Source organism: Rhipicephalus microplus, chromosome 5 (genome assembly GCF_043290135.1).
Source record: "Rhipicephalus microplus isolate Deutch F79 chromosome 5, USDA_Rmic, whole genome shotgun sequence".
NCBI lineage: Eukaryota > Metazoa > Arthropoda > Arachnida > Ixodida > Ixodidae > Rhipicephalus > Rhipicephalus microplus.
In genome coordinates, this window is record NC_134704.1 from 79,781,876 (window position 1) to 79,805,989 (window position 24,114).

Genomic DNA, 24,114 nt, shown 5'->3' on the forward strand with positions numbered 1-24,114 from the left:
GCCGCTCGTACTAAATACGGCTGGAGCGAATACACACGAAGGCAATAGGTGACCGGAAATAGTCAGTCGTGGCCACGCGTATCCTCTCCGGGGCAGGTGTATCGATTCTCCTGGCGCAAAAGGAAAGCTTGTCGAGAGCCGCACGTGCGGGGTGTGTTTGCAGGGGCGGCCAGTGTAGACGCCACCGTTGCCTGGCCTCGCCGCGCCCCGCCACCACCTTCGTTTTTTTTTTCAGGACTCGGCTATCGAACTGTGTTTCTTCCCTCTCCGTGTTTGAGATTTTCTCACTTCTATATTTCAGCGGGAGAGTCCTCACGCGAAATCTCCTGCAGGCCGCGTTCGTTGCTATTTACAGTACGCGGGGGCCACAGCTAATCGATGCGAACGAATCGAAGTAAAAAGAACGGGAAATATGCACACGCGCGAAGAGACGAGTGCGTAGAAACTTATTGGAACGCGGGGCCAGCGAAGATGGGACTCTCCTCGTGATTTGTCGGCGGAAGGAGATTGTGCCTTGTAACTTCGTTTGCTAGTCGGAGAAAATAGTCGTGCGGCTCGCAGCTGGTGTAATACGATTAGAGTGGCGGGACGTTGCTTGAAGCTCGTGTGAACCGAGAATCTTTTTAGGCTATATTTACCTTCTGTGGCATGGCTTCATTACGTTACGCGTAGCGTTACGGGCAGCGCGTCGTTTTGTCTACTCGTGCCTGTTTTTAAGTGCCGTTTGATCTACAAGAGCATTTTAGCTTTTTTCCGCGACGAAATATTTTTGTGTCCAGAAAATATGAATCAAAGTTCTGACACCTTGTGTCTACGTAAACGGTGTTTAGGCGTTGCAAATGCTCGATGATTGTTTACAAGGTGGAAGTGGTCCGAAGGCTGACTGAAAACGAACGACCTAAATTATCTCCTTTATGAACTCCCTAACCTAAACTTTGCTTGTCAAGTACAGGCATTGCTTTGCTGCCTCGAACGTTCCTCTCTTAACGCCTTCTTGATAACTGTATGCCATATTGTTATTATGGCGTATGTTCTGGTTGTATGGTGACACAGAAACTGTGAATAAATTATTCTTTCTTAATATTTTGCCCCGGAGAAGTGCCTTATGAAACATAACAACACTTTGCCGTTAGAGGTACATATGCGGATTTTGAGAAAGAACTTTGAGCAAGCTGCCTCTATTCCTTTCTTTTTTTTACAATGTTGTCGAGGAAAAAATAGCGTCGACCAAAAGAAATGACTAGAAGTGAATGACTAAAGAAATAAAGAAACATCACGTGCACTTTTGCTGAAGTTAAGATAGCTGTGAGCAGTTTTGGGAACACTCCCATGGCGATCAAGGACCCGCAATCAGCACCGACGTCTTCCACGCGTCCGCGATGCATTGCATACCCCTGTAGTCGACGACAATACGACAATAGTGGCGTCACCTCATCAAAATGCCGTTTTGTCGGTATTTATTCCTCTCTAGATAGCTGCCTTTCGTTCCATTTCGAAGTGAGCGGAAGAGTGCGTGGCACTAACAACGAAATGATACAAGGTAGCACTCCAACAACGCTCGCTCATGTCGACAGTCTAAACGTCCGTGGTCGCCTCAAGAGGACTCGCTTATTGGTCGCTTCACGGCTTGAAGATAATCATTTCGCCAACCCGCTTTATGTTGTCACCCGTGTCCGGCTCGTGGCCACGTGTCCGGCATGCTGGACGGTGCCATTCGGCTACACGGGCCTTCGAGTCTTTCGTAAGCGGGTTGTGAGGCTCTGCAAAGACATGTACCACTACGTAACGGGTATTGGCAATTGTTGAGTTAAGATAGTGACATGTCAGGAGCAGATGTATTATGGTCCATGCAAGGCTTCCTTGAATGTGATGGAAATTTTTCGGCTACCATCAAAAAGATGAAGGAAAGCATACTTTAAAGCATCGCTACTAGAATGGTCATGTGTGGCATTCAATGACCATAAATGGACAAGAGTGGGAACAAGTGGCGCTCTTATTTGAAAAGAAAGAAAATTCGAAGTTGCGCATCGGTGTAGAATTACTGCTATGGCCTCTGTAAAGCCGCAAATATTCAAGGTACTTTAAACTAGTACCACATGCAACCATTTCTTAAAACACTGTATCACGTGGCACGTGTAAACTCTTGCAAGGTTTATTTATACACCACGTAGATCCCATACTTCATACCACGCTGTTGACATATTGATGCAGTGTGGCCTCGAAATTTTTTTATAGTCATTGCTTGGTTGATTAAACTGTTACTCTTATAATGAAGGAATGATGACAACACCAGGAAACATCAAGCATCATCGCAGAGTAAGGTACCACGAGATCGGTGCTCGAGCTTTTGTCATCTTCCTCGTCCTGTCGCTATCTCGAATCTTGCACCTGCCCGTTAGGTTCGCTCAATAAACCTCTTTACATGCTTTACAGACAATGTTGCTCCTATAGCGCTCAGATAGTGCTCCATCACCACCTTTTTTCGCCTAATATCACCAACTGTTCTTTTATTTCGATCTTTTACGCCACTTTTTCCTTTCCAATCACAGGGTAGCAAACCGGATACTTCTGGTTAACTTTGCTGTCTTTCCTTTATATTTCTCTCCTTCTTGCTGTGACACAAGTAGGCTTCAGCTATTTAGACGGGGAAAACGAGGGCGTAGGAGAAATACCTTAAGGGAGTCCGACCTGTTTTCAGAAAATTTCTGGCTACGCCCCTATTTTCAACTTCCCACCTTCTCCCGCTTAAACAAGGGGGTGGTTTGGTGGCATTACATCCCCTATATCTCCCCGCCCCCCTTGAGTGAGCATGACTTTTGTTTAGTACAGAGTGTGCTGAGGGTTATTTAGGGTGTATAATAATCCATGAAGCATGCAGCCAAAGGTAGTTGATTGCGTGAATTGTCTTCCGCAAAACGCTGAAAAGTACGGCAAACTCCCTACGCCCAAGGTCTTCACCGTTACGACCAACGACCCACATTTTAATGTGCGCCTCATGGCCCTGGGACCAGGCCCCTCAGACACACCCATATTTCTTTCCTTCACTCGGGGCAGACTAATGTTCCTCCCAGGGCGAACTTCACCGTTATCCAGGCCGCATACAGAGTTCTTCAAATGTGCGTCGAAAACATCAATCTATGCACAGCTTGCCGCGCACTCCGAACACAGCGGAAGCGGCGCGAGCCTCTTTATAGCGTGGTCACCACCGGAGGCAGCAAAAAGTTATGTACTGTGTGTATATGTGTGCGGAGGGCCATAGCGGAGACAAAAGCCCCCAGGCGTGTACACTTCATCCATCAGTGCGTAGCACTCTATCCAGACGCAGAGACCCCCCGCCCCTTTCCCTTCCCATTCCTTACCCTCATCTTTTGTTCTCTTAGCGTCCCGGAAGACATCCAATTTATTTCATGCCACGACCTTTTAGACGAGAAGGGTTCCTATGTGGAGAGCAAGGCCGAGTCAAGGGTAAAAGACCGGGTCACCGCGAAGGGGTGCGGGTCTTAGAGACGGAAGAGGAGAAAGAGAAGAACGTCGGACGAAAGGATCGTCTTCACCCTCTGCTCCAGAGTCCGAGTCCTTCAAGCTTTCGCTTTTTTTTATTTCCTGTTTTGCCCCAGTCGTCATCATCGTCTCCTCCTCCATTGCCGTTCGCGTCATTGTCGAGACTCTTGTCACGCCAAGGACATCCATGGCTGCTCTCTTGTCACTCGAAAAACAAACGAAGACGCGTCTCCGCGTTACTATTCCTCGACGCGCTTGCCTCGATGCCGCCGAGGTTGTCGTCGACGTCGTCTCAAAGTCGAGAGCGCCACTTCTCACAAGTCGACTCGCTCAGTGCACTCCGCGTCGTAGGGGCTCAGTAATGAGGTGCGCGCGCTAACAAGAATGTCGTCGCTGCTTCTGCTGCTGCTAAGTGCCTGTACCACTTCGGATCTCGTTATTCTCGGGCTTCCCCTGCGCCCTTTACGAACGCTTTGCCCTTTCGGGTGTGTCGGTTTTGTTATACAGACGCTGATATGTTTCCTATGTCTTTGTTTCCTATGTCTATGTCTTTGTCATCCTATGAATGGGTATTTTGAGCTTTACTAATTGTACGTGATTAAACTACCTTATTTTTTCTGATATAGCGACGACAGAATTTGACACGTTAGTTATTACGCTGCACAATGAAGGTTATATTGTACGTTATTACGCGGTACGCAATGGCAAAAAAACCTGCCAAAAGGGTCAATATAATTGTCATTGCAAGAAAGGGAAAAACTATATCCCAATATTAAATTGGTATGCATGGCTTCGATAAGTGTTAAGTAAGTCTTGGAAGTCGATTTAACCCGAGAACCGTCACTAGAGTGTGCCTATTTATCAGGTAGTAGTTTAGTAGTTCTGAACACTGCACTCTAATTTTCATTCGAGTACTTTATCTTATCTTCAACTGTATGAGCTATGGAGAAGAAAAATAGTAAACAAAAAACGCATTGTATGCTTTGTGTGCTCTTTACAAAGAAAAATAATTTGCACTTGCAAACTTTTGTAACTCAATTTATTTGAACACTAATTAGATGCATCATTATATTGCAGTTATTCCCTAGGATTCTCCGGGATTTATTGACATGAGGAAGCGTCAGCGCTGCTGGTGCTCTCTAGCGCCGCGTTTAAGCACTATATTCCCGGCTGGCGGTTAGGCATCTGGACAGTATGAGGCGTGGGTTCTTCAAAATGGTGAGTTTTGACAATTCTTTTTCATATGCCCTTCCCCTCACATGGCGAATAAAATTTTCTAGTAACCTTTTTTTACGCGTGTAGTGAATAAAATTAGCAGCCAGCATTTGAAACTCTTATTATTCCTTTGACTTGGTACAACCACCGTCTTTTACTCGGTTTTCAGTGACATGTGGTCCCCTCGAGATAACAACTACAGAAAAATGCTCTGTACTTGTTTGCTGCTCCCTGAGCAATAGGTATAGTCACGTGAAGTGATTTTGTTTATTCAGACTCGAGATTCAATACTGAAGGAGGGATCGCGTCGTAGCAGTGAGTGAGCTGAATGTGGAAAGACCGTGAGCTTTGAATTGTGAGTGTGAATTAGGCCACATAAATGCTCTGAACTGTTCTACTAGGCAAGCGTGCATTACCTGGAAGGTACTAAAAATAAAGAGCAACACCGTGCGATAGGGAGAGAAAATGCAATGAGGGTAACCAGATGCGTGATGCCGGTTCGCTACTCTGTAACGGAGACGGAAAAAATAGAGGCGGAGGTAATCAATGTTTAAAAGAGAATGAACACACTAAAAGCAATTCAACGGGAAAGGCGTAAATCTATACTGAAATAGTGGGAGTTTGAAAAATGTTTATGGCATTAGGAATGGCTAAGTGAGCGTTTTTGTGTGGCTTTGTGGTTATTTTGTCAAACATAAAATAAAAAAAAGCCAATAGATGCCTTGACCAATGAACAAATTACCCAACATAAACAAGTGCTGGAGAATGCTGGAGATAATGTGGCGTTAAATGGGTTTCATATTTTGTGAATTCTGGTGCCATGTAGGAAAACGATTTTTGTTTTTACGTGAAAAATATCGCGGTGCTTCTTGTGAGTGTTTTAAGCACAGCTTTGCCTGATGCCGTTGCGTGAATTTAGTTGGGGTATCACTGTATAAGCGAAGAAAGTTCAGGTTTGCAACGCTGGACGTCGTATAGTATTTTGCGACATTTGTGTGGACGTCGAATTTAGTTGTAGTGCTATGCCTGGTTTCTCATTGAGAATCGCGTCTGACTAATGCTAGAACTCACAACAAATACAAATACTAGGCATTCTTTCTTTACTTGAGACTGTCAGAAGATGTATGCGTATTTTGTAGAAAGAAAGTTTCTGATAAAAACGCTGGATGTTCGTGACGCTGTCTGCAAATTATGAAAGTTTTGAACACAGCAGAAACAAACCCTCAGTCTGATCATACCGTGAAATGTAGAGGGATGACTTGCCGACTTCGGTTTCACCCATTTCGCTTCTCTGTCTGAAGTCCTTGGGACGCAGCATCTGAAGAATGTTTTCGCAGGGATCTATTTTACTTTTCGTCGTATGGTAATACTTAGGCAAGTGAACGCTTAGTTGACCTTGGTTTATGAGTGCCACAGAAAGTCAGAAAATATTTCATGCAAGGGTTTTTTTTTCTTCTTTTTATCGTGGCCAAAATGTGGGTATCACCGGCCATACCGACTTTCACCGCAACCGACCACCCATATATTAGGGTTGGCTTTGCCGCATATTGAGTCTTACTGCCACGAAGCACGCTATACAAGACGGCGGCTTGAATTCCTGGGCGTGCCTACGGAAGAGAGGGGTGAGGCCTCTTCACCTATGAGAAATGGAGGCCACTTTAGCTCCGCATACGCAGTGCCTAATAGGCGGGCTCGAGAAGCCGCCAGAATAGAACAGAAAAAAAAAGTGCACTAGCTATCACGCCACGTAGGGAGCCACTCCAGTTTGCCGGGCGAGCTCGCTGGATTTCCTGCACAAATGTGCAATATCTAAAGATCTTCACATGTATATTGTAAACCAAGTTCTTGTATAAATAAAGAGAGCACATACCAAAAGATGGTTTTCGCTTAAGAGTAGTACTGTGTGCGTAGTGCTATAGCGAAGGCGTAGCCTTGAAAGTGGATCACTCTTGCATTTTTAACATTCATTTTTTTATCCTACATCATTCTGTAAAATATAGTATATTGGTTTCATTATGACAATCTTTACTGGCGCAGCGTCAAAGTAGCTTTGGTGCACAATGGTGAGTTTGACTGTTGGATAGGTGTCAGTTTCACAAACGACATTCACTGTGACGGTCATTGTGGTGGCTGCGTTTTAAGAAGACCACGTAACATGCGTTTATTTTACCCCTTTGCCATGCTCATAACCTTCGTTTATAATAAATGTCCATATGGAAGCACGGAAACATGTTATTTTTGTTAATGCTACTCGAAATGCGCCCACAATACAAACGGGAAATAAGTATGTACTCTTCAGTGTCTTTTTTGTTACCAAACAACAATCTACGTCTGTATGGCGCCCTTTTACTTTTTAATTGCTCACGTTTCCGTTACTTGCATGTCTTGAGTGAAATGCGTATTTTGCGCATAACGCAGCACTTTTAACGGAATTTCACAACACGTTGGCATTGAGATAAAATGTGTGCTGTTTGTTGCTCTTCAGTTATCATTATCATCATAGGTGAGTTTTACCGCGGCATGCACGGCTACGCTAGAGAGCCATCTTTGTAATTACAGTTTATTCTTTTGCTGTATACTTTAATGTTTTCCTGTCAAAGAGCGTTTTCGTCAACGCAATCCACAGAATACAAGAATGTGGGAGACAAACTTGATTGTTGATCAGCTGAAACTGCCCCGCCACGGTGGTCTAGTGACTGAGGTACTCGGCTGCTGACCCGCAGGTCGCGGGATCGAATCCCAGTGCGGCGGCTGCATTTCCGATGGAGGCGGAAACGTTGTAGGCCCGTGTGCTCAGAGTATGCCCGTGTGCTCATGCGTGTCCACACCTCGCTCTGATAGCTATATAGATAGATAAGTGGGGCTTAAAGTCCCAAAACCACCTTATGATTATGAGAGATGCTATGGTGGAAGGCTCCGGAAATTTCGACCACCTGGGGTTCTTTAACGTGCACCCAAATCTGAGCACACGGGCCTAAAACATTCCCGCTTCCATCGGAAATGCAGCCGCCGCAGCCGGGATTTCAGCCCGCGACCTGCGGGTTAGCGGCCGAGTACCTTAGCCATTAGACCACCATGGCGGGGCCACACCTCGCTCTAGTTCGGCTTTTTTGTACGAGACACAAGTTCCACCTGATGATTGATTTGATTGATATGTGGGGTTTAACGTCCTAAAACCACCATATGATTATGAGAGACGCCGTAGTGGAGGGCTCCGGAAATTTGGACCACCTGGGGTTTTTTAACGTGTACCCAAATGTGAGCACACGGGCCTACATTTCCACCTCCATCGGAAATGCAGCCGCCGCCGCCGCCGCCGGGATTTGATCCCGCGACCTGCGGGTTAGCGGCCGAGTACCTTAGCCATTAGACCACCATGGCGGGGCCACACCTCGCTCTAGTTCGGCTTTTTTGTACGAGACACAAGTTCCACCTGATGATTGATTTGATTGATATGTGGGGTTTAACGTCCTAAAACCACCATATGATTATGAGAGACGCCGTAGTGGAGGGCTCCGGAAATTTGGACCACCTGGGGTTTTTTAACGTGTACCCAAATGTGAGCACACGGGCCTACATTTCCACCTCCATCGGAAATGCAGCCGCCGCCGCCGCCGGGATTTGATCCCGCGACCTGCGGGTTAGCAGCCGAGTACCTTAGCTGCTAGACCACACACCGGGGCAAAGAAAGAAGGAGGGAAATAAAGGAAGAAAGAAAAAAAGAAAGAAAGAAAGAGAAAAATTTTCGTGCTTGGGCATGGGCTTCTGCACTTTTTCGTTTTATTTTCACGTTAGACCCCAGGCAAAAAGTATCCGTGCTAAGGGTAAACGCGTGTTTTTCTTCCTTTTAGGTCGTAAAAATATCCGCAGTCTGCAAATTTCTCCCAGCTACATGCTTGCGTTTTTTTCGCACGCAAAAATTCACGTTACATTCGAAAGTGCTCAATCGCGTGTTTTTTTGTTTTTTTTGTTTTGCGATAAAATGCGCGCCAGAGCTCTCAGCCGGCATCCGCGGCTGACTCGGCCACCACGTGGGTGTCATGAAAGTGGCTGAATTTAGGAAAGTGTGGCCTGCGCGGATAACACAGCGTTGGATGCATCGGGCTTCACACACGACGTGACAGAATGTTTATTCGCGTACGCTTCAAGTCTCTGTAAGAAGATGTCATTTGTATTCATTCTACCTTGCCTCGCGCGTACTTCAAAGGTCGTCTGAATGTATAGAGACAAGAATGAAGCATGTAAAAAATAGAGAGCTAAGCTATTTTTGCGCAACGCAAATATAAGTTTATGGTTTGCATTCAACCGAACACTGGACGTGGGAGAATCATGTTTTGGAATTGTTACATTCGGACCTGCAGTTCGTCGTGCCAGATGCCACTGTGTGTAAAGCTGTCTGTAAGAATTCTTTCCCCCCGATGTCAGCACCTGGTTGCAGGCACAAATAACAACGTTGTCCTGGAGGAATAGCAGGGAGTTCGCTGTGGTCGGGCTACAAGAAACCCAACGCAGGTATGGCGAACAACTCTTTGTTGAACGGGATGAACAATGTGAGATAGCGTCGCTGTTGCCGTTCTCATGGAGCCATAATGTCAACACAGCCACTGTTGTGACAAAGCACACTTGGTCATGACAAAGCACAGACTGTTCATCAGCGTGGGACGGCGTTACAGTAGCAGTTCTCAGGAATCCAGTGCCTCAACGTACCTATAGACCGCTGCTGACATTCATGTTAGCGGTCATCTTCTCCACAAAGAAGCTCAACTCTCCTCCTCCACCAGACTCCACCTCCTTGCCCTGCGTAGATTCTTCAAGGCTTTGGCCGGGTACATCATTGTGTGGTGTGCTCGTGCTACTCACAGGACTGTTTCGCCCATGTTCCTCACCAAACGAGTGGCCCAATTTATGCAAACTTTCTGGTGGGTGAACCACTGAGACTTAAATGCACCTGATGTGCGGCAGCAGTAGTCACCGCCTCCTTCAGACCTCCGTGTTGGAAAAATGACAGGCCCTAAAATCAATCAATCAACTAATTAAATTATCAATCAATCAATCAATCAATCAATCAATCAACCAATCAATCAATCAATCAATCAATCAATAAACTTTATTTGCGTCCATTTCAGAAGCGGACTGAGGAGCGACGAATAAAATCTGGCTGCCCACAGCTTGACTCGCCCGCCACCCCCCTTTATAAGGTGTCACCGCAGCACAGTGACAATTTGATTCACATATATTTTAAGAAAAAATAGGAAGCAAAGTTACATCATTGTAAAAACGGTAGTATATTTGTAAACAAAAGCTTAAACAAGAGCCAAGCAACAAGTGCAAAAAGTAAAGGTAGTACTAGAATTGTCAAACTAATAAGTTCAATGAACATATACATATTAGTAACCAATATATGAAATTCAAGCGTAACTTGCCCCATGGACAACAAACTAGAACAAAATTGGTGTTTCAAAAAAAAATTTAATGATTTCGAACACTTCGTACTCAACTATGGGAGAGCAGTGAGCCGTCGCGGTTCTCAGAAGTTCCGGAAAGAAGACAAAAAGTCACTTTTCAATGTGTAATGATTGAGAAGAGAGTTCAAGGTATGGCACAGGCATTGCATGAAGAGTTTGTACACGTGACCGGTACCATCCATGTCTCCCCTTCTCGTGTCGCACAATTCTGTTTTCTTTTCTAAGCAAGCAGTCTCTTATAAGCATTTCATGCTTTCGTTGAGAACGACGACGAAGTGATTCTGTCGTAGAACACTGCTGTCACTATCTGTAATTTTTCAAAGTTTTTCTGCGACTCTGTGGAAGACACCGTTCCAGTGACTGCGGCGATAAACGTGGATTCGCCTGGGCTTCCACCGCAACCATCGACGTCGTCCGCAGCTACCACGAGAAAGCGTACGGGCCACCCGAGTGATGCCGACAGCGAAGACACGCTGATTTACTCTACGGCCAGCGACGAGAACTCCGATGAAGGCGACATCGTGCCTGTGACAAGGCGGCAGCGAAAAAGAAGACTAGTGATGCCGTCTCCAACAACAAGTAGGAATGTGACGACGACGCGAGAGCCCACAATATACACAATTCTGTTTGTGCCGGTCGATGCGGCTCATAGTCTCAACCGGCTCAATCGTCAAGTCATGTCTAGGTTTCTTGAGGAACTCGCCCAGGGAGAGATCGCGGACGTGCGGATCAATGGCCGTAAGAATATCCTTGCAGTAGACGTCACTCAACGAAGCACATTGGAAGTGCTGAGCAACGTCAAGATGTTGGATAACATCAATGTTCGCTCATATATACCTGATGGCCGCGACTCTACGGCAGGCGTCATTTACGACGTCGACATTTCCATCAGCGAAAGTGTCTTTTCTGCTCTCATCAAACCGGTGTCTGCAGAACTTACTATACTGCAAGCTCGTAGCCTTGGCAAATCACGCTGCGTAAAGCTCGTATTCAAGGGTGACAGCCTTCCATCGCAAGTCAAGGTCGGCCATTTTCGACACACAGTGCGACCCTTCGTACCGTAGCCCCTTCAATGCCGGAAATGTTATAGATTGGGACATGTCAGTGCTGTTTGTACAAACCTGGCTGTGTGCTCGCTATGCTCAGAATCACATAGCGCAGACGCTTGCCTGGCAAAACTTCGAAAATGTCGAAACTGTCATGGCCCTCACGAAGCATCGTCGAAAGATTGCCCAATCATGAAAAAGAAAATGCAAGTGTTGAGGCAAATGGTCCGGGATGACTCAACTCACAGGGAGGCCGCTGCCCAAGTACGACGCCGGCGGTCTCGTCTCCGGAGGCCCCTGAGGAGACCCAGTGCTGAAGCAAGGATTGAACCTCACCAAACGACCGCCGGCATACAACCTCAAGCGTCCAGACACGCCGACAACAAATCCTCCAAGCAAGACAAGAGCATCACCGGCTCGCCTGAAACATGGCCAGCGCTGCCAACGATAGACCCACCGTTTGAGACACCGCATCGCTCATCTACAATCACTTCTGAACGCGAATGCGGTGATAGTCGCGACAAAGAAATCGTATCCATGGTAAAGGCCTTTATGAATACCATTCGTTTGCTCCTCACTAGAATTGACAGTCCGGCTGAGAACAGTGCACTTCAGTTAGTGGATGCGCTGAAGCCGGTGCTATCAAGTCTGGAAAGGCACCATGGCTCCGCCTCTGCAAGTCTTTCGTAAAGAGGTCAAAGGAGCTTCGATATTTCAGAGGAATGCCCGAGGCCTCAAGCCCCGCATTTCTGATGTACGACAATTTGTGTCCAAAAACCAGTTTCCAATTATTGTTATCTGTGAGCCAAGGCTACACAATGCAATACGACTATCTAGGTACGAAGCCTTCAAGTCCGCTACCTGCAACGAACAGAGTAAAGTCATTGTAAATATCAGATGCGACCTTACCTATATCGAGCACCGTGTAGCACCTCACGATGACAACCAGTATGTGTGCTTGACAGTTAAACGTAAAGACCTCAATTTCACGCTTGTAGGCGCATATATATCACCTTCAAACCGTTTTGAACCTGAAAGACTACGTGCACTGTTAACAGCCACACCTGGACCATGGATCATTACCGGAGATTTCAACGCTCACCACCCACTATGGGGAAGTCAGAAGACAGACAGTCGCGGAAGGCAAATATTCTCCTTTGCTCTGGAGCAGCAGCTGCTTTGTGTAAACGATGGAAGCTTAACGTTTCTACGGGAAACGACATACAGCAGCTGCCTTGACTTGACATTTGGTCACGAAGCCTAAATGGAAAGGTCAAGTGGTTCGCAGACTATGAAACTCATGGAAGCGACCACATACCAACTTCTTTGAAGATCAAGGGCCTGGAAAAATCGCCAAACTACGACACTTTGACTCGCATCGACTGGACAAAGTTTAGGTCACTGACGGAAAAAAGGTGTCAAGAAAATAAAGCGCCTCCTCTTGACACCCTCAAGGATATGATTAGAGGTGCTACTCAAGAAGCGACCTATCATATTCCACACACTTCAGATTATTGTCAATATCAAGCGGAATTGGAACGGCTCAGAGCGATCCGTCTTCGCGCAGAAAGAAGATATAGGCGCACTAAGTCCATTCACGACTTGAGGGAGGCAAGGCGTCTACAGAAAAAAAATTCAGCGGCGAATCATTTCACTTCAATCCTTTCGCTGGAAACATCTGTGCGAATCTTTGGATCCACACAAGCCTTTGACGCAGACATGGAGGATTGTCCGTGGCCTACGAACATCGCCACATCAACATCGCCCTTTCAAGCGTCTTTCTCTCTACCAAGGACGTACCAAAATTGAAGTAGCAGAAGATTTCTGCATGAAAGTTGCCGGTCATGCGTCCGCGTGCACCACGCGCCACCTAGAAAACGCTCCAGTTTCCAGAGATTCAAGAATGGACACCTTTTTCTCTCTAGAGGAACTACAAGCGGCTTTGACGGCATGCAAACGATCTTCATCGCCTGGTCCGTATGGGATCACGTACATGGCTTTTTGCAACCTCGGAGAAGCAGCTCGACGGGCCCTTTTATCCGTGTACAACGACTAGTGGAGCAGCGGATTTATCCCTCGTTCATGGAAATCCAGCCGCCTCGTCCCTGTGCTTAAACTAGGTAAATCTCCTCTGCACTTGACCTCTTATCGCCTCATTGCGGTTACCAGCTGTTTCGGAAAAGTGATGGAGAGGATGATTTTGACTCGCCTAGAGTGGTACCTGGAGCGCCATGAGGTATACCCTCATGCTATGACGGGCTTTCGGCGTGGGAGGTCCGCAATTGATAACGCTATAGACCTGGTCTCATCTGTTCAGCATCAAAAAAGACTGAAACGTTTATCTGCAGCGTTGTTCTTAGACGTGAAAGGTGCATACGATAACGTATCACATGTAGCCATTCTGGATGTCATGGAAAATGTTGGATTAGGGGGTCGGGTTTACCAATGGATCCACAGCTATCTGAAAGGCAGAACTTTCTTTGTACAGATGGAGAATGGCACAACAACGCACCATTGCAACCGTCGAGGTGTGCCTTAAGGCGGCGTTTTTAGCCCCACACTTTTTAATCTAGCGCTACTCGGCCTGGTTGATGCACTTCCAGAATCTGTCCATCTATCAATATATGCAGATGACATCTGCATCTGGGCGTCAGGCGTAACACGCCTTCATTTGCGTGCCCGGCTTCAGAGAGCGGCAAAAATAGCGACAAAGTACCTGGAAGAACGGGGACTAGAGCTGTCATCAGAGAAATGCTCGCTTATAGCATTCACGCATAAGGCTATGAGCCCATATGTTATTAAAATCAACGGACACACGATCAACTACGTGAAGATTCACCGATTCCTCGGAGTCATAGTTGATCGCGACCTCTCCTGGAGCCCTCACATCGCCCACATGATAACTAAACTCACCATGATCACCCACGTACTGAGGTTTCTTGCTGGAAAAACGTGGGGTGCATCGATACAAGCAATGCTCCAACTCTACACTGTTCTGCTCCTCGGTTATATGCGATACAGCTTACCCGTGCTTGGCGGGATCCGAAGAACAAACTTGCGCGTCCTCCAGTCGATCCAAGCCCAAGCCATGAGGATATGCCTTGGTCTCCCGAGATGTGCGTCTACAGCAGCGACAGTCATCATTGCGCGTGATTATCCAGTCAACGCATACATCCGCGTAGACGCTTTGAGAATGCACATAAGACATTTCACTCGGCTTCCATCTCATCGCCTAGCCTCACTGCGAACTTCCAGGCCCCACTCAGCGTTCAGCGCAACTGTAGCTCAGCATTGCGCACTGCTTCCATTGCACTTCACGCATGCAGCACAGCCGCCGATACCATTATGGTGCCTACACCCACTCAAAGCCCTTCTTACAATTCCTGGCATCCAAAATAAGAAAAAGTCGTCGCATCTAGCCCTGAAAGAGGCCACATTACTTTTCCTGCAAGAGAAGCACAACGGACGCCTTCACATTTACACGGATGGCTCGGTGTCTTCAGTAAGCTCTGCAGGGGCGGTGGTTATTCCCACGAGGCACATCACAATTAAATTCATGACATCGCATTTGACGCCGTCGACAGCTGCACAACTTGCACCCGTTCGTGCAGCTCTGGAGTTTATAGTGGAAGAACTTTCGGGAATTTGGTCGATCTTCTTGGACTCGAAGGCATCTCTTCAATGTCTTATATCACCCTTTCAACATGGACCTAATGAACAGTTAGTAGCTGAAATAAGGCTTCTTCATCACCAAGCAACCGAAAAACTGCACAGCATAGTGTATCAGTGGATACCAGGTAATTGCGGTATATATGGCAATGACCGCGCAGATGAGGCCGCTAGATCTGCACACGATGGTACCCAATACACAGCCATCCCGTTCTCAAGAACCGACGCAGCTACAAGACTTCGTTCGCTTGCACGTGACCTCACACTGGTACAGTGGAACTCGACAGACTTCACAAACGCGCGCCTGCATAACTTGGATCCCGATCTGCAGCTTCGTCTTCCCCCAAGGATATCTCGAGCTGAGGAGACTCTTCTATGCCGCCTGTGGCTTGGAGTGGCCTTCACGAACGCATACTCTTATCTCATCGGGATGGCCAGCTCTCCTACATGCACTTACTGCAGTTGCGAAGAAACCATCGCGCACCTTCTGTGTGAGTGCACCTATTTCAACGTGCAAAGACAAGAACTCACTGCAGCTCTGGATAGACTAGACAATCGGCCTTTGTCAGAACAAAGGATTCTGGGTCATTGGCCAAGCCCATCCTCAGCCCAGAAGGCTTTAAAAGTTTTGCTGCGCTTTTTGCGGACAACTGGCCTCAGAGACAGACTTTAGTGTCTTATACTCTTTGATGTTGCCTTTCCTCTGTCGCAATTTTTTTGTAATTTCTCCCTCTCTTCGCAACATTTCTTTTTATCATCTTTCATTCCCCTCACCCCTTTGCCGAGCACAGGGTAGCCAGCCGGTCTAAGAACTGGCTAACCTCCCTGTCTTTCCGCTTAAACTTTCTTCCTCCTGCTCATGCTTTCGTTAATTTGCAATTTAAAACGAACACTTAGTCTATAATAATACAGCTGGCAAATGACGACCATGTGAGCATCAATAAAAAGATCAGAAGTCTCTGTCCTAAAAGACACAATAAAAGTGAACCGAATAAACTTTCTTTTATCGCATTTCCTGTATTTTTTGCTGGTTAGAAAATATTGTTGTGCCCCAGAAAAATATACAATAGTTTAAATAAGAGCAAAACAGTAAATTCCGAATACTTAATTTCACCCGCGTGGGGAGAGGGTGTTTTAGGTGACCAACTATTCCTGTAAGGTCAGCACTCTTTTTGCATACTGCATTGGCATGACTATCTCAAGACATACTTGCAGAAAAAACCACTCCTACATTCAAAATTATGAATGATTTCAATGCTGTGACCATTTAAAAATGTATAAGAACAGAGGGGGGGGGGAGTTATTCTTTTTTATTTGCTCTGAAAATATGAGCCTGTGTTTTACATTCATTATTTTTATGCCATTTTTCTAATAACCCTGCTTATGATTTTTGTATGTGCCATTACAGACTTCTATGGGGTCATGCATACTGTTACAAAAGAAATTGCTTGTGACGTCGGTATATACAATGAACTTTGCACAGGAATAGATATATACAACATCAATAATATATAAAGTGAACAACAGAGGACCTAATATGCTCCACTGCGGAACTCCGCAGATACCCCTAGAGCCTCTGAACATGCCCTATCAATTTCGACTGTCTGTTGTAGGTTGCTTAGGTATGACTTCACTAGTTCAGGTCCATAACAACTAAGCTTGTTTATAAGAATTTCTTAATTAACTAAGACGAATGCTTTGGTATAATCTATGAACAACACAATCGTTATTAGTTTATTTAATTGCGCTAAAATATACTATTTTACTTGAAGCAATTCGAAATTTGTTTTCACAGAAACTGAATATGCAGTTGATGAGCAATGTGTCCTTTTTTTCAATGAAGTTTATGATTGTCCTATATATTAGCTTCTCGAAAACTTTTGAGAAAATGGGTAAAACAGAAATAGGTCTCCAATTCCCTACTTTATTACGTTTCCCTTTCTTACACAAAATCAGTTTTTTTTGTAATTTGCAATTTACCGAGAAAAACGAAAATATTCAAAGATTGTATATATTAACAAGAATACGCACAGGGATATCTGCAACGAATTTCACTGGTCGTATCTGGGCACCATCTATGTCAATGCTACTACTATTATTTAGGCTTTTAATTATAGTTTATACCTCTCTTGACTTAACAGGGGGCAATAACAGGGAATTTTCAGATTTTTCTTCTAAATTAACAATTACATCAGATGATATTTTTACGATGGCTACATTCGTTAGGAAATGATTGAATGCGTTAGCCAGTTAAGCACCAGAAAGCTCCTTGCTGATGACTTTCAAATTTAATATGTCCCACTTTGCTTGGTCTGAATTCAGTTAGACATTCAACCTATTCCAAAACACCTCGCGTCATGTGGAAAGCGATGCACATTTGCACGAAATCGCTGTACAGTTCACTTGCTCTTCCTTTACGTAAATAAATCTTACGTTCCGTTCCTCTGAAGATGTCTCGTCTGCGAAAATCAGCCTTGTGGACGACGGCGGGGCGCCAGCTACCGCAACGAGCCCCGCCGCATACCCAATCCTCTACAACATTGAAAAGTCTCGGGGAAAGAGGCGCAGAGCGTCTCAAGAGCTGGCTAGGTGGCGGGTAGATTAGTTTGTTAGCAGCGCTCTTGAAACATTAGCACAATCATCTTTCTCCTTCATGGAACGTCGTTTGCAGAACGTAACGAATTCGTTTAGTGCCGGTTTAGAAAATTTTATTCCCGCCAGCGTACGATCGCGAGCAGCCCATACTTCTCTGTACGTGCTTCAAGCGCGTTGTAGTTTTGAAAATACTTGTAATCTGTCCACGGGCTTTCATGTACTCTGAAACTTTGGAGTTTCTGCCACAATTTACACAAAACGAAATCTTACTGATCTCAGCTTTGAAAAGACCCTTGGTGTGCAGTCAATGTTGCGTAGAAACTTCGCTACATTTGTGAAGGGCGTAGCTCAGGTCGAGGTCCACAGATAGTCTGAAAGAAACGTGAAGTGGGAAATAACAAAAAAAGACAAAAATATTTAAAAAGGCGACCCCTTCAAGAAAATCGCAGAGGATTCGAATGCCTATTTCTTTCGCTTTTTTTGGTGTCGTCACTGCGACGGATCAGAGAAAGGACATGTCTTACAAGTTGTCACCACGCAACACACGCTCGAGGGTCTCCGTTTCCGAGGTGATGGCAAGGCTTTCCGCAATGTTTTCTGGGCTGTTCGGCGCCGGAGACGACATGCGAGTTGTCGTTATTCTTCGTCAGAAAAACGTTCGTACTCCTCGAAAGACAAGCACTTGTCTGGTTTGACGCCATCGACGTGGCGTTTCCGCCAGGACGAGCAGCATATAAATAGAAGGCGCAAACGTGGGCGGACTTCGTTCGAAGCTGGTGCGTACTTAGGTTGGGGGACGTCTACCGTAGCGTCGTTGTCGACCAGTCTGCCACCTGCTGTTCAGGTCTTTGTGTGATAGCATTGCCCGCAACACGTAGACATCTTGTGTATGAAACCTTGGAGCCTGATTCTCAAAACTCTCAGTGCGTGGAAGGAAGCGTGTTGAAACTTCTACATTACGTAGAAATTTCTGAAGGCTACGGACACGTGCTGATACGTCTTGGCATCACTTGCTTTCACACGCTATAGGACGAAGAGCAGTGATAATATTTTCGGATGAACAGCTGAAAGAGCGCTGGCTTCAAAGAGCCTGGGATATAAATATGACCGCCATGCCTTTAGCCAGTCTAGCTGTAAGTGCAAGTCTATATGAGAGTTAATCAGGGCGTGGTTATATTTAAAGGTGCCCTCACCTCAGCTGGCCCCGCCATGGTGGTTTAGTTGCTAAGGTACTCGGCTGCGCACGTGCAGGTCGCGGGATCGAATCCCGGCTGCGTTTTTGATGAAAGCGATAATGCTGTAGGGCCAGTGTGCTCAGGTTTGGGTGCATGTTAAAAAAAAAAACCCACATGTTCAAAACTTTCGGAATCCACCACTACGGCATCTCTCTTTATCATATGGTGGTTTTGGGACGTTAAACCCCACAAATAAATCAAATCGATCAATCACCTCAGCTGTAACTGCTGCTATCTGGGAGAGGTACCAGGGCTACTAGTTCTTAACCTTTTTTCGGTGTCCACTGAACGAAAAAATAGAGTTATACAGGATCCGCTTAGACCGTTGAATATAAATTATTACTACTATATATTATTGCGCAGGCGCGTAAATATAATATACGATTGGTTGCTCGGCATGAAATGATATAAAGCTCGACATGCATAATTTTTTTTTATTTTTTAGAGCCTGAACGTCAGCATACAGAGAGTAATATCATTTCTAAAAGAAGCAATTTACAAGACGTGGCCATCACTCCCTGTTTTACACGCCAGACAATGTCAAATGCCGATCTTATTAGGCAGAGTGTTTCTTTTCTTCATTGTGAAAGCGTTGGCCACTTTATCAAGCACTAAAATCGACCGTAGTCCAGCGTTGGTGACTCTTGTCGGCAGCGTCCACATGACGTCATCATGGCATCACGAATCGTCGAAATTAGGGTTGTTGCTGTGGCGTCACATGACGTCACATCACAAGATGATGTCAGTGCACGTTGTCATTGTTTGGTCAAACGTGGCACGATTCCACGCAAAACAAGAGTAGTTGTATAAAGCGCGCAATGCATCCGATCACGGAGGCAGTGGTAAACCGCGTTAGGTGCAGAGAGCTTTTGGAGGGGAGGGTGGAGACATTACTACGACGACTGAGAACAGACAAGCTCGTCATCTTCCTTCGAATCGACTAAAGTGTAGGCGTAAGGGACCGTGCAAATATTTAGAGCAACAGTTGCAGTTTGACGGAGCTTCACGCGATCATTCGAGGAACTTCATGTGATCCACGACACCTAGATTACTTCAAGACGCTGCATTTACGGAGGAACCACTTTGGCATCAAAAGCGCCGGAAAATGGTTGATGTGCGCGGAGTTGGCCGAAAAGCGGCTCTTTTACACCGATGTTAAGCATAGAAAATTTGGCAGAACGCGCGCCTCTTGAAAATCGGCTTGCATGCGAAGCAGTCAGCGAGCCATTGTCTGGGCTACATCTTTGGCTCTGAGCCAAGTGTTACGAGATGGATCAAGGTTTTTTTTTTTTGTTGTTGGTAAGCGTAGTAGTTGTGTGCACATCGTTGCTTTAGCAGGAATGGTAACTAGAGTGGAATTTAAAAGGTAGCTTGTGGTTTGTTGTGATGAGACAAAGTGCACGATACGGTATGAGCATGTGAATATGATGTGTTAGCGTATCTCTCAGGGTTTGACCAACACCTCAATATAGCTTTCTGAATCACACAAAAACAAATTTCATGGTTATAAACTATACTACAAAAGCATAGCCAACGCTGGAATGACAATAGAAGTCAACCCGAAATGGCACCTGTATTGTAAGAGCATACGTGCAATTGTCATTGCTTAGTTATGAAATTAGATAGCACTGCAACCACAATTGACGTTTCAGTGACATTACGCTTGCACAGGGTCATTTTTGAAGCTGTTCGAAGAAACGGCGTGGATCAGTTGTAATATACCCCACACATACGCAGAACTTTTTTGTTCAATTCGTGCTGGAACATCTATTTTTATTTTCTTGCATTCGTGGGTTCAACGTTGCTCACGTCGGTTTTTTTTTCAAACGCTCTTGTATTTCAAAGCACTAATGTCTGTTTTCGCCATTGCTCGGTTGACATAAACTGTCACTCACGGGTAGTGCATACCCGCATATCATGTTCCGTTGTATCTGGATATGTGCCACACGTGTCTGAAGGAAATGCTTTTACTATGTACGCGAGTGGATTTTCACGTTACTCATGTCATGGCCAGACAGTCAAATTCGTAAACCTGCTTACCCGCTATACCAAGCTAAAGCGGTGATCACCAGAACACCTACACGTAGGTGGCTAGATAGATAGATAGATAGATAGATAGATAGATAGACAGACAGACAGACAGACAGACAGACAGACAGACAGATAGATAGATAGATAGATAGATAGATAGATAGATAGATAGATAGATAGATAGATAGATAGATAGATGAGAAATGTTCAAAGTGCACGCCCATAGGTAAAAAATGCTTCGTTATCAATGCGTAACGGCGCTTCACAGCTATATGTAATTGAACGTATAAGTGTTCATACGCCAGGTATCCTACACAAGAGTAAAGCTATCGGCGGATGAATTAACCTCAAAAACACCGACACCATCTCATGCGCAAGGACGTTTTCTACCGGACGGGTCACGGACGGAACGTCAGGGAAGCGGCATAAATTTTACATTCGGGGCGGGGCGGGTTGCTCCATATAGCGTTTCAGGCCGGATCGCCGAGCATCTGTCTGGGCCGCAGAACGTCAGCCGGGGCGGCCCGCGGATTCATCATGCATTAATGATCGCGATCTCCGCTGGGAAAGCAGCAGCAGCAGCAGCAGCAGAGTTTTGGAAAATCGCGGAGCTTCCTCGCTCGCTAACTTTGTTGAACCCGCCCGCGCTCCCGGCAGCGAGGAGCGTTAGTCTCCCTGAAGCCAATCTTCCTGCCTCATCCTTTCCGTTTACTTCCTTGTATTATTTGAATGCGCTTTCACTACGAAACAACGTTGAAGAAAAAACAGTTTTAATTGCGTGAGTTCCTTTCATACGCCACGGTATTTACAAATCGCGTTATTGTTTTAGGGGGAAAGATACTTCATCTAGCGTGAAAATTGGTGATTGGCTGCAATCCGCGGGATCAACGTCACCCACGAGATGCCTCAAAAGGTCATCAATATATGTTGATGTCATCAATTTACATAAACATAAAGCTGAGCTAGTTGGTACGAGTTCACGCTGAGAAGTCTCAGACTGGAAACGTGGACACCAGATCGAAATGGGGTGTTTCGACTTCTCTCTAGTAAAGTTCCTACTGAAACTGGAGCTCCTCCCCTTGTGTACGTGTTTGCGTGCCCAAGTCTTTTATCGTGAGGCTATACCACGTGACGCCATCATGCAGTGACTCATTTCCAAAACCTGTGACGTCACCATGGCTTCTACACAACGTTACATATCATGACGTCATCTTCTGACGCCATCACATAAACTTAGAGAATGTTTTACTGGGTGAGTTGGTTCGTTGATTGATTGATTTGTGGGGTTTAACGTCCCAAAACCACCATATGATTATGAGAGACGGCGTAGTGGAGGGCTCCGGAAATTTTACCACCTGGGGTTCTTTATCGTGCACCCAAATCTGAGCACACGGGCCTCGACATTTCCGCCTCCATCGGAAATGCAGCCGCCGCAGCCGGGATTTGAACCCGCAACCTGCGGGTCAGCAGCCGAGTACCTTAGCTACTAGACCACCGCGGCGGGGCCGAGTTGGTTCGTTGTCTGAAAATAAAAGCAGAAGACAAATAGACGGGACACAAGAGTCAAAAGGTCTCGCTAGGTGCGGACTACCAACTGATTTTATTATGAAAGAATTGGTAGAAATGTTTACAAAGCGTACTCTACAAAAGGCTGCGCACACATTGCAAAGCTAATCCTACAAAAATCCTAACATGTCTTGTGTCCCGTCTTCTCTGCGGTCTGCTTTTGTTTTCAGATCACATCATAAGCTTCGAATGCATACACTGTGAAGCTTCTCCACAAACAGTAAAACCAGGAGGGTGGCTGTGGTAAACATTGACCCCCCTCTCCCTACATAATGGAGCAGCCTACACACACCTGTTACGATATGGGCTTGGGTTACATTTGCTGGCAGGCTAGTTGGTGGTGCGTTTAGTTCAAACTATAGTTCATAGTTCAAACAGCACAACCGACACAAGCCATAAAGAAGACCAAGGACGGCACTCTGTCCTTTGTCTCCTTTGTGTCCTGCTACGTTTTTGCTCTTTTATCTACGAGAGATGTACTCGTGTTCTAGGTAAAGGTTGCAGCGAGATAAATTAAATCCATGCCGCAGAAGAAGCGAGGGTCTTTAGAAACGTGCGATTTCTCATAAAGCATTACACTGGTCTATGCCTACCCAGTAAGGCTTTCTTGCCTGCGCCGGAGGTGATTTCAGGGAGTGTGGCAAGGATTACGAAAAGTTGCGCACCCGTAATGCAGAAAAATATGAGTGTGGACAAAAAAAAAGGGGGGGGGGTGGCGGTGGGTTGAGTTGGGGTACGAGACACCATTGACGAAGTGTGCACTCGGTATAGCGCGAAATTCTTAACGAGTGATTCCGAAGCTCCCGCAAGGCAATCTGGACGCGAAAAGTACTGCGTATAACACGTGCTACTTTGCATGTCCTTCCATGCACACTTATTGGTGCCACATTCCTCACCCTGCTTTTTTTGTCCTAGCCCATAAAATAAATGCATTAGTCGGTGCCTCGTATAAATGGATCTTCAGCCATACATGGCACTTGTTGCTTTTTAGATTGATCTTGCGCATTGAACTTGCCCCGACTATAGTAAAATTGTTATCAGAATAAAAAGCCGCAGCATGGCTCGTTATTTATTTGTTCTTGCGTCGAACTTTCGCGATATAAAAGTTTTGTAAACTCCTGAACCGAACGGTTGCAGCCACCTCTTTGAGAATACATACATGACAATATATGGTGTTTTACGTACTGATACGACAATTTGATTACGAGGGACGTCGTAGTGAAGGGTTCCGGAAATTCGGACCATCTGGTGTTGTTTGACGTGCACTGACACTGGCGAATACACACAAGCACGCTTGTGCATCCAAAACATTTATATCGTTTAGGTTTGACGTTACGTCGCATTCACTGCGTAGACTGCGAAGAACTTTCGCTAACTTTTGAGGGAATAGTTCGTCGCAAATTCGCACTCAGGCCGGGTGCTCGACGAACGTCGAGCAGCTTTGTACCGTCAAGGAGCAGGTAGAAAAGGATGGCTGGTGCTTGTCAAATCCTGTATTTTTCGCTTGTTTTTCTTTCTTGTTTGTGCTTATGCACGTGTGCTTGCGCATTTGTTGATATTCTTAGCTGCGTCTATCCGTGGGTGTGTATGCTTACGCGCGCGTGCACATGAGTGGCGGCGGTGGCGGTGGTGGTGGTGCACTGACTCTTTCGCTACGTGGCGCTTTCTGCTGCAGGAGTGGCGTCCCATCGCATGAATTATTCAGACCCGCCAGAGAGAGAGAGAGGTAAGGTGGCACGACAGTCGCGACGAGCACGTCTCTGGAAGCCAGCGAAGCGGTCCATATACCGA